Source organism: Coregonus lavaretus (assembly GCF_964263955.1).
Source record: "Coregonus lavaretus genome assembly, chromosome: 19".
Classification (NCBI taxonomy): domain Eukaryota; kingdom Metazoa; phylum Chordata; class Actinopteri; order Salmoniformes; family Salmonidae; genus Coregonus; species Coregonus lavaretus.
In genome coordinates, this window is record NC_140006.1 from 48191103 (window position 1) to 48201102 (window position 10000).

Below are 10000 nucleotides of genomic sequence, written 5' to 3' on the forward strand. Positions count from 1 at the left end.
CAGAAGCAGACCAGGACAAGGTGAGTTGAACGAATGTAAGTGTTTATTTACAGATAAAAAGATGCAGAATAGTCCAGGAGACGGAGCGGGTGGCGGAGATGAGTAGGTGGTGGTGAAGTGGCAGATGAACTGATGGCACGGCAGGGGTTGGGTGAAGGTTACGGGAGAATGACTGTAGACAGAAAAAACGGAGGTAAGTACAAGGCAGGTCAACAAGGTGCAAAAACAACAAAACTAACGCTAGTACTCAGAGGCTGATACGCGGGCAAAACATACTGTTTATGGCTGACGATCCGGCAGGGAATGGATGTCAGGTCAGAGCTTATGAAGGGGTGATGATCAGGACCAGGTGTGCCGAAGCTGATGAGAAGCAGGTGCGGGTAATCGAGAGATCACCCGCCTAGCAACGTCGCCCGGCAACCGGACAGGGTGCGTTCAGGCACCTTCGGGAAACAGGAGATTCAGAGCAGAAAAACGGCAACACAGGCAGGAACAGACTCAGGACGCAGGGTTCATGACAGTACCCCCCCTCCGACGAACGCCACCGGGCGGACTACCCGGAGCGCCAGGATGGAGGCGGTAGAAGTCACGAAGGAGGTCAGCATCAAGGATCTGACGCCGAGGAATCCAACTCCTCTCCTCAGGACCATACCCCTCCCAGTCCACGAGATACTGAAAACCCCGGCCCCGCCGTCTGGAATCCATGATGCGGCGCACCGTGTAGACAGGACCTCCTCCGATCATCCGAGGAGGAGGAGGAGGAGGTGGAGGGGGCAACAGAAGGCTGAGGAGAACAGGCTTGAGGCAGGAGACATGGAAGGTGGGATGGACTCTGAGCGTACTAGGCAACTTGAGTCGAACCACAACAGGATTAATCACTCTCCACCACAAACGGACCAATGAACCTCGGCGACAGTTTCCTTGACTCAGTCCGCAGAGGAAGGTCCCGTGTAGCCAACCAGACCCTATCTCCGATTACATAAGCGGGGGCTGGAATACGGCGACGATTCGCCTGGAGCTGATACCGGTCAGAAACTCTAAGGAGGGCCTTTCTGGCCCGATGCCAGGTCCGGTGGCAACGACGAATGTGGGCCTGGACAGAGGGAACCGAGAGATCTTTCTCCTGAGAAGGAAACAAGGGGGGTTGGTAGCCGTATAGGCACTGGAAGGGAGACATCCCAGTGGCAGAAGTAGGGAGAGTATTGTGAGCATACTCAACCCAAGGCAACTGAGAGGCCCAAGAGGTGGGGTTGGAGGAAACAAGGCAGCGCAGCGTGGATTCCATCTTCTGGTTGGCTCTCTCCGCCTGACCATTAGATTGGGGGTGAAAACCAGATGTGAGACTGACTGTAGCTCCAATGGCCAAACAGAAAGACTTCCAGACAGCAGAGGTAAACTGAGGGCCACGGTCGGAAACTATGTCACTGGGCAATCCGTGGACCCTGAAAATCTCCCTAACCAGGATCTCGGACGTCTCAGAGGCAGAGGGAAGCTTGGAGATGGGCACAAAGTGGGCGAACTTGCTGAATCGGTCCACAATAGTCAGAATGACCGTGTTCCCCTCAGAAGAGGGCAACCCAGTGACAAAGTCCAGGGCCAGATGCGACCATGGTCGCCGGGGGATCGGTAGGGGGTGAAGAAGTCCAGAGCTGGGCCGATTGGCACTCTTGTTCTGCGCACAAACTGGACAGGCAGCAACAAACCTCCGAGTATCTTCTCCCATGGCAGGCCACCAAAATCGTCTGCGTAGAAGCGCCATCGTCCGAGCCACGCCAGGGTGACAAGCCATCTTGCTGGCGTGGGACCATTGGAGGACAGCCGAACGAACCGACTCAGGCACAAACAACCGACCGGGTGGACCGTTACCGGGGCCGGGCTGCGTCCGAAGGGCCGCCATAACCTCCTCCTCAATCCTCCACATAACGGCTCCCACGACAAGGTTCCGGGAAAGAATCGTCTCAGTCTTGGCCCCACTCTCCTCCGTCTTGGAGAACATCCGGGACAAGGCGTCCGCCTTGCCGTTCTTAGACCCCGGTCGGAACGTCAAGGAAAAATTAAAGCGTCCAAAAAACAACGACCACCTGGCCTGACGGGAGTTGAGACGTTTAGCCGATTGCACGTAAGCAAGATTCTTGTGGTCGGTCCAGACAACAAACGGTTGCTCCGCCCCCTCCAACCAGTGGCGCCACTCCTCCAAGGCAAGTTTCACCGCAAGGAGCTCCCGGTTACCCACATCGTAGTTCCTCTCCGTAGACGAAAGACGACAAGAGTAGTAGGCGCAGGGATGGAGTTTACCGTCAGTGGAGCATCGCTGGGACAGGATGGCGCCAACCCCCACATCAGACGCATCCACTTCAACGACAAACTGACAAGCAGTGTCAGGTTGAGAGAGAATCGGAGCGTTGGTGAATCGCCTCTTCAAATCCAGAAATGCTCGGTCCGCCTCAGGATTCCAACTGAAGGTTCTGGTACTAGAAGTCAGGGCAGTTAAAGGAGCGGCCACACGGCTGTAATCACGGATAAATCTACGATAGAAATTCGCAAACCCCAGAAACCTCTGGAGCTGCAATCTCGTACCGGGCTGGGCCCAATCCAGAACTGCCCTAACCTTCTCTTGTTCCATCCTAATCTCTCCCCTGGAGATGATGTACCCGAGGAAGGATGTAGTGTGGGCGTGAAATTCACACTTCTCGGCCTTCACAAACAGGCGATTCTCCAACAATCGCTGCAGAACCTGCTTGACATGCTGGACGTGGCTGGAAAGCTCCTTAGAGAAGATTAGAATGTCATCCAGGTAAACGAACACAAAAAGACCGATCATATCTCTCAGGACGTCATTCACCATACTCTGGAACACTGCTGGGGCATTGGTCAGTCCAAACGGCATCACCTGATACTCGAAATGACCCATCGGTGTATTGAAACCAGTCAACCACTCGTCCCCCTCTCTGATCCGGACCAGATGATACGCATTGCGTAGGTCCAGCTTGTAAGGAGTCGAAAGCAGAGCTCATCAAGGGCAGGGGATACTTGTTCTTGACCGTGATATCATTCAACCCCCAATAATCCAAGGTCGAATACAAGGTCGAAGAGAGCCATCCTTTTTACTCACAAAGAAGAATCCTGCCCCCAGGGGTGATGATGAGGGACGAATGAGACCAGCAGCTAGGGACTCCTTTATGTAAGTCTCCAAAGCCTCACGTTCAGGTTGGGAGATGCTGTATAACCGTCCCTTGGGATAGGCAGCTCCAGGGAACAGGTTTATGGCACAATCATATGGTCGGTGGGGAGGGAGTGACAGAGCCCTCTGCTTACTGAACACTTTCCCCAAATTGTGATATGTCTCGGGAACCAGGGACAAATCTGGGGGGTTAGCCTCAATAACCTGACTGGGAACAGAATGGGAACAGGCAGTCTTGAGGCAGTTAGCATGACAATCAATGCTCCAACTAGTTACCTTGCCAGTCACCCAATCGAACGTGGGATTGTGTTCTTTCAGCCAGGGGTATCCAAGGACCAGAGGAACATGGGAAGAAGGCAGAATGAAGAATGAGATAACCTCAGAATGATTCCCTGACAACAGCATCTTAACCGGTTCAGTCCTCATCGTGATACGTGCCAGACTACTGCCGTTCAGAGTGGTAGCTTCAATGGCTTCCGGTAATCGCTCCTTGGAAAGCCCCAGCTGTTCCACCACGTCGGCATCAATAAAGCTTCCATCGGCACCTGAATCGACGAAAGCGTTAATCGCTAAACTCTGATTCCTGTTCATGAGGGTAGCCGGGAAACGGGGTCTGACAGGGGTATTGAGTTCGATTAAAATTGTCCCGTTGGGTTGCAAACACCCGGCTCTGAAACACGTTATTTTGTTTCGGCGATAGGTGTTTATGTTTTTGGACCGGAGCAGACTTTGGAGTTATCGTTTAACCGACTGTATATGGCTTACGCTAGTACGGGTAGTCAACTGTGTTTTGAGTGTGGGGATGTTGGTCATAAGCGGCATGCTTGCCCGAAAAGGGAGAAGGCGGAGGGTGGGACGCAGGTGGTCCTCGTAACGCCTGGGCCCACTGATGTAGAGAGAGGTGGGCTGACAGCGGTAGAGCCGCCACAAGCATCTGTTGCTGAGGAACAAGTTGTCCGTGTTGAGGGTACTGAGTTGCAGCTTGTACCAGAGGGGAGCATAGCGTCAGGTGGGGCCAGTCTCCCAGGCAGTGGAGGAGATGCCCGGTACGAGTGATGGGGTTCAGGTGGGGCCAGTCTCCCAGGCAGTGGAGGAGATGCCCGGTACGAGTGATGGGGTTCAGGTGGGGCTAGTCTCCCAGGTAGTGGAGGAGATGCCCACTACGAGTAATGGGGTTCAGGTGGGGCCAGTCTCCCAGGCAGTGGAGGAGATGCCCGGTACGAGTGATGGGGTGCAAGTGGGGAGTGTTGAGAGGGATGTGGCAGAGGGGAGTCAGGGGTCTGTGGCCTCAGTTGAGGAGGATCAGGAGAAGGATATGGACATTTCTGATATCCCTGTTGATATGATAGCAGCTGGCGACGACTCAATTTACAATCTAGAGGCGGTAAATGGACCAGACTTTTGTGAAATCTGTTAAATTGGCAGATTTTTTTTATTTTGATAATACGTTTGTGAGGTCATCTGTGGTGTTACAGAAGACGGTGGGATAATACCAGTTCGTATAGCGCCCCAACAGATTCACTACACGCGTTTATCTGCTGTCACGTCACGGCAGCAAAAGGTACATTTGGTAAGGTTAAGGGAAAACTTGATGATCTCCGTTCGAGACTATCCTACCAACGGGACATTAAAAACTGTAATATCTTATGTTTCACCGGGTCGTGGCTGAACGACGACACGGATAATATAGAGCTGGCTGGGTTTTCCGTGCATCGGCAGGACAGAACAGCTACGTCTGGTAAGACGAGGGGTGGGGGTGTGTGTCTATTTGTCAATAACAGCTGGTGCGTGATGTCTAATATTAAGGAAGTCTCAAGGTATTGCTCGCCTGAGGTAGAGTACCTCATGATAAGCTGTAGACCCACTATCTACCAAGAAAGTTTTCATCTATATTTTTTCGTAGCCGACTACTTACCACCACAAACCGATGCTGGCACTAAGACGGCACTCAACGAGCTATATAAAGCCATAAGCAAACAAGAAAATGCTCTTCCAGAAGTGGCGCTCCTAGTGGCCAGGGACTTTAATACAGGCAAACTCATTTCTACCAGCATGTCACATGTGCAACCAGAGGAAAAAAACTCTAGACCACCTTTACTCCACTCACAGAGATGCATGCAAAGCTCTCCCTCGCCCTCCATTTGGCAAATCTGACCATAACTCTATCCTCCTGATTCCTGCTTACAAGCAAAAACTAAAGCAGGAAGTACCAGTGACTCGCTCAATACGGAAGTGGTCAGATGACAAAGAGAGCTACGCTAAAGGACTGTTTTGCTAGCACAGACTGGAATATGTTCCGGGATTCATCCAATGGCATTGAGGAGTATACCACCTCAGTCACTGGCTTCATCAATAAGTGCATCAACGACATCGTCCCCACAGTGACCGTACGTACATATCCCGACCAGAAGCCATGGATTACAGGAAACATCCACACCGAGCTAAAGGCTAGCGCTGACGCTTTCAAGGAGCGGGACACTAATCCAAACGCTTATAACAAATCCCACTATGCCCTCAGACGAACCATCAAACAGGCAAAGAGTCAATACAGGACAAGATAGAATCCTACTACACCGGCTCTGACACTCGTCGGATGTAGCAGGGCTTGCAAACTATTACGGACTACAAAGGGAAACCCAGCCGCGAGCTGCCCAGTGACGCGAGCCTACCAGACAAGCTAAATGCCTTTTATGCTCGCTTCGAGGCAAGCAACACTGAAGCATGCATGAGGGCACCAGCTGTTCCGGATGACTGTGTGATCATGCTCTATGTAGCCGATGTGAGAAAGACCTTTAAATAGGTCAACATTCACAAGGCCGTGGAGCCTGACGGATTACCAGGACATGTACTCAGAGCATGCGCGGACCAACTGGCAAGTGTCTTCACTGACATTTTCAACCTCTCCCTGACCGAGTCTGTAATACCTACATGTTTCTAGCAGACCACCATAGTCCCTGTGCCCAAGAAAGCGAAGGTAACCTGCCTAAATGACTACCGCCCTGTAGCACTCACGTCGGTAGCCATGAATTGCTTTGAAAGGATGGTCATGGCTCACATCAACACCATCATCCCGGAAACTCTAGACCCACTCCAATTCGTATAGCGCCCCAACAGATCCACAGATGACGCAATCTAAATCGCACACTGCCCTTTCCCACCTGGACAAATGGAACACCAATGTGAGAATGCTGTTCATTGACTACAGCTCAGCGTTCAACACCAAAGGGGGGGGGGGGGGGGGGGGGGTCAATACAAATAGTCCGGGTGGTCATTTTATTAATTGTTCAGCAGTCTTATGGCTTGGGGGTAGAAGCTGTTAAGGAGCCTTTTGGCCTAGACTTGCCGTGCGGTAGCATAGAGAACAGTCTATGACTAGGGTGGCTGGAGTCTTTGACAATGTTTTTGGCCTTTCTCTGACACCGCCTAGTATAGAGGTCCTGGATGGCAGGAAGCTTGGTCCCAGTGATGTACTGGGCCATACGCACTACCCTCTGTAGCGCCTTACAGTCGGATGCCGAGCAGTTGCCATACCAGGCGGTGATGCAACCGGTCAGGATGCTCTCGATGGTGCAGCTATATAACTTTTTGAGGATCTGGGGACCCATGCCAAATCTTTTCAGTCTCCTGAGGGGGAAAAGGTGTTATCGTGCCCTCTTCACGATTGTCTTGGTGTGTTTGGACCATGATAGTTCGTTGGTGATGTGGACACCAAGGTGCTTGAAACTCGACCCGCTCCACTACAGCCCCGTCGATGTGAATGGGGGCGTGTTCGGCCCTCCTTTTCCTGTAGTCCACGATCAGCTCCTTTGTCTTGCTCACGTTGAGGGAGAGGTTGTTATCCTGGCACCACACGGCCAGGTCTCTGACCTCCTCCCTATAGGCTGTCTCATCGTTGTCGGTGATCAGGCCTACCACTGTTGTGTCGTCGGCAAACTTCATGATGGTGTTGGAGTCGTGCCTGGCCATGCAGTCGTGGGTGAACAGGGAGTACAGGAGGGGACTGACCACGCACCCCTGAAGGGCCCCCGTGTTGAGGATCAGCGTGGCAGATGTGTTGTTACCTACCCTTACCACCTGGGGGCGGCCCGTCAGGAAGTCCAGGATCCAGTTGCAGAGGGAGGTGTTTAGTCCCAGGATCCTTAGCTTAGTGATGAGCTTTGAGGGCACTATGGTGTTGAACGCTGAGCTGTAGTCAATGAATAGCATTCTCACGTAGGTGTTCCTCTTGTCCAGGTGGGAAAGGGCAGTGTGGAGTGCAATAGAGATTGCATCATCTGTGGATCTGTTGGGGCGGTATGCAAATTGGAGTGGGTCTAGGGTTTCTGGGATAATGGGGTTGATGTGAGCCATGACCAGCCTTTCAAAGCACTTCATGGCTACAGACGTGAGTGCTACGGGTCGGTAGTCATTTAGGCAGGTTATCTTAGTGTCCTTGGGCACGGGGACTATGGTGGTCTGCTTGAAACATGTTGGTATTACAGACTCAGTCAGGGACATGTTGAAAATGTCAGTGAAGACACTTGCCAGTTGGTCAGCGCATGCTCGGAGTACACGTCCTGGTAATCCGTCTGGCCCTGCGCCCTTGTGAATGTTGACCTGCTTAAAAGTCTTACTCACATCGGCTACGGAGAACGTGATCACATAGTCATCCGGAACAGCTGGTGCTCTCATGCATGCTTCAGTGTTGCTTGCCTCGAAGCGAGCATAGAAGTGATTTAGCTCGTCTGGTAGGCTTGTGTCACTGGGCAGCTCGCGTCTATGCTTCCCTTTGTGGTCTGTAATAGTTTTCAAGCCCTGCCACATCCGACGAGCGTCAGAGCCGGTGTAGTACGATTCAATCTTAGTCCTGTATTGACTCTTTGCCTGTTTGATGGTTCGTCGGAGGGCATAGCGGGATTTCTTATAAGCGTCCGGGTTAGAGTCCCGCTCCTTGAAAGCGGAAGCTCTACCCTTTAGCTCAGTGCGGATGTTGCCTGTAATCCATGGCTTCTGGTTGTGGTATGTACGTACGGTCACTGTGGGGACGATGTCATCGATGCACTTATTGATGAAGCCAGTGACTGATGTGGCATACTCCTCAATGCTATCTGAAGAATCCCGGAACATATTCCAGTCTGTGCTAGCAAAACAGTCCTGTAGCATAGCATCTGCGTATTCCACTTTTTTATTAACCGAGTCACTGGTGCTTCCTGCTTTAGTTTTTGCTTATAAGCAGGAATCAGGAGGATAGAGTTATGGTCAGATTTGCGCTAATTCTGTGTGTTATACATTTTGATAGAATTTTTGCATCACAACACTGAAGTGTAAGGGGCCTCCAATTTTTTTAATGGACTGGATCTTTATATTTTCCACTTTTATCCTGTTTCATTAATAATTAAATCAGACCTTCTTCTAGAGTGTCTGATAATCTACCATTTACATAGGAGTGGTTAAAACATGCTAATAACGGTCCTCTGAGTATATCAAAAAAGGTTTGGTGTACCTCGAATGGTATGCATTCCAACCCTGGAGTTTTCCCGGACTTAAAGTCTTTAATTGCATCCAGAAGTTCCTCCTCTGTAATTTCACCTTCACATTAATCTTTCTGTATGGCTGTAAATTTTACATTATCAATAGAAAATAAATATCTACAATTAGCTTCAGTTAGAGGAGATGGAGGCGACTGAAACGAAAACAGATGCTTAAAGTACTTTGTTTCCTCCTTCAAAATATCATTTGGTGAACCATGGGTGACTCCGTCATTTGTAACCAGTTTCAGTAAATTATTTTTGGTAGCATTCCTGTTGAAGAGAAAAAAATTATTTGGTGCATTTTTCCCCATATTCCATCCAGTTTGCTTTATTTTTTATAATATATTACACTTGATCTTTCTTGAATAAGTTTCTCAATTTCTTTTAGTTTTTCCTCTAATTTATTCTGAGCCTCTATGGTACAGTTTTTATTGCTATCTATCTGTTCTGTTAGACCTTCTATTTCCTTTGTTAGTATGGACTCTTGACCTAAATTGGTTTTGTTTTCGAGATGAGTACTGAATTGCATGGCCTCTAAAGGCACATTTAATGGTGTCCCATACAATAAGGGGATTTGATGTACCTGTCACGGTTTCGGCCGAGACTGCTCCTCCTCCTGGTTCGGGCAGGCTTCGGCGTTCGCCGTCCCCGGAGTACTAGCTGCCACCGCTCTATGTTTCGTTATTTGATTGCTTTTGTCTGTCTGTTACACCTGTGTCCATTTGTGTGTTGATTACGTGTCGTATAAGTTCCTTGTTTTGCACTAGTATGATTGTGTGTTGTTTTCACTGTCATGCTGTTCGGAGCTACGTGTTTGCACTCTGTTTGTTTTATGTTTAGTGTTTACGCGTGTATGCGTAATTCTCCCTCGCCTCTTGTTTTGTCGAGGTCGTGTTACTTTTGGACATTAGACTTTGGATTATTAAAGTCTGTTGGACTTAACCTCTGTGTCCTGCGCCTGACTCCTCCACCACATCCACATCGGTTCCCTTCTGACAGTACCTATGTTATGTCAGAAAAAATCTGTTATAAATTCCTCTGTCGTAGTTAAAAACAAGTTATCATCCAATAGGCTTTGATTAAATTTCCAATATCCTCGCCCACGTGGAAATTCAGTAAGAGTAATGTATATGCCAATTATATGACGGTCCGACCGCATTCTGTCCCCTATCAACACTTTTTAAACTTTTGGTGCCAACGAGAATGACATAAGAAAGAAGTCAAGACGACTAGCTTGATTGAGTCTCCGCTATGTATATCTCACTAGATCAGGATATTTAAGCCTCCATATATCTACTAGTTCTAATGT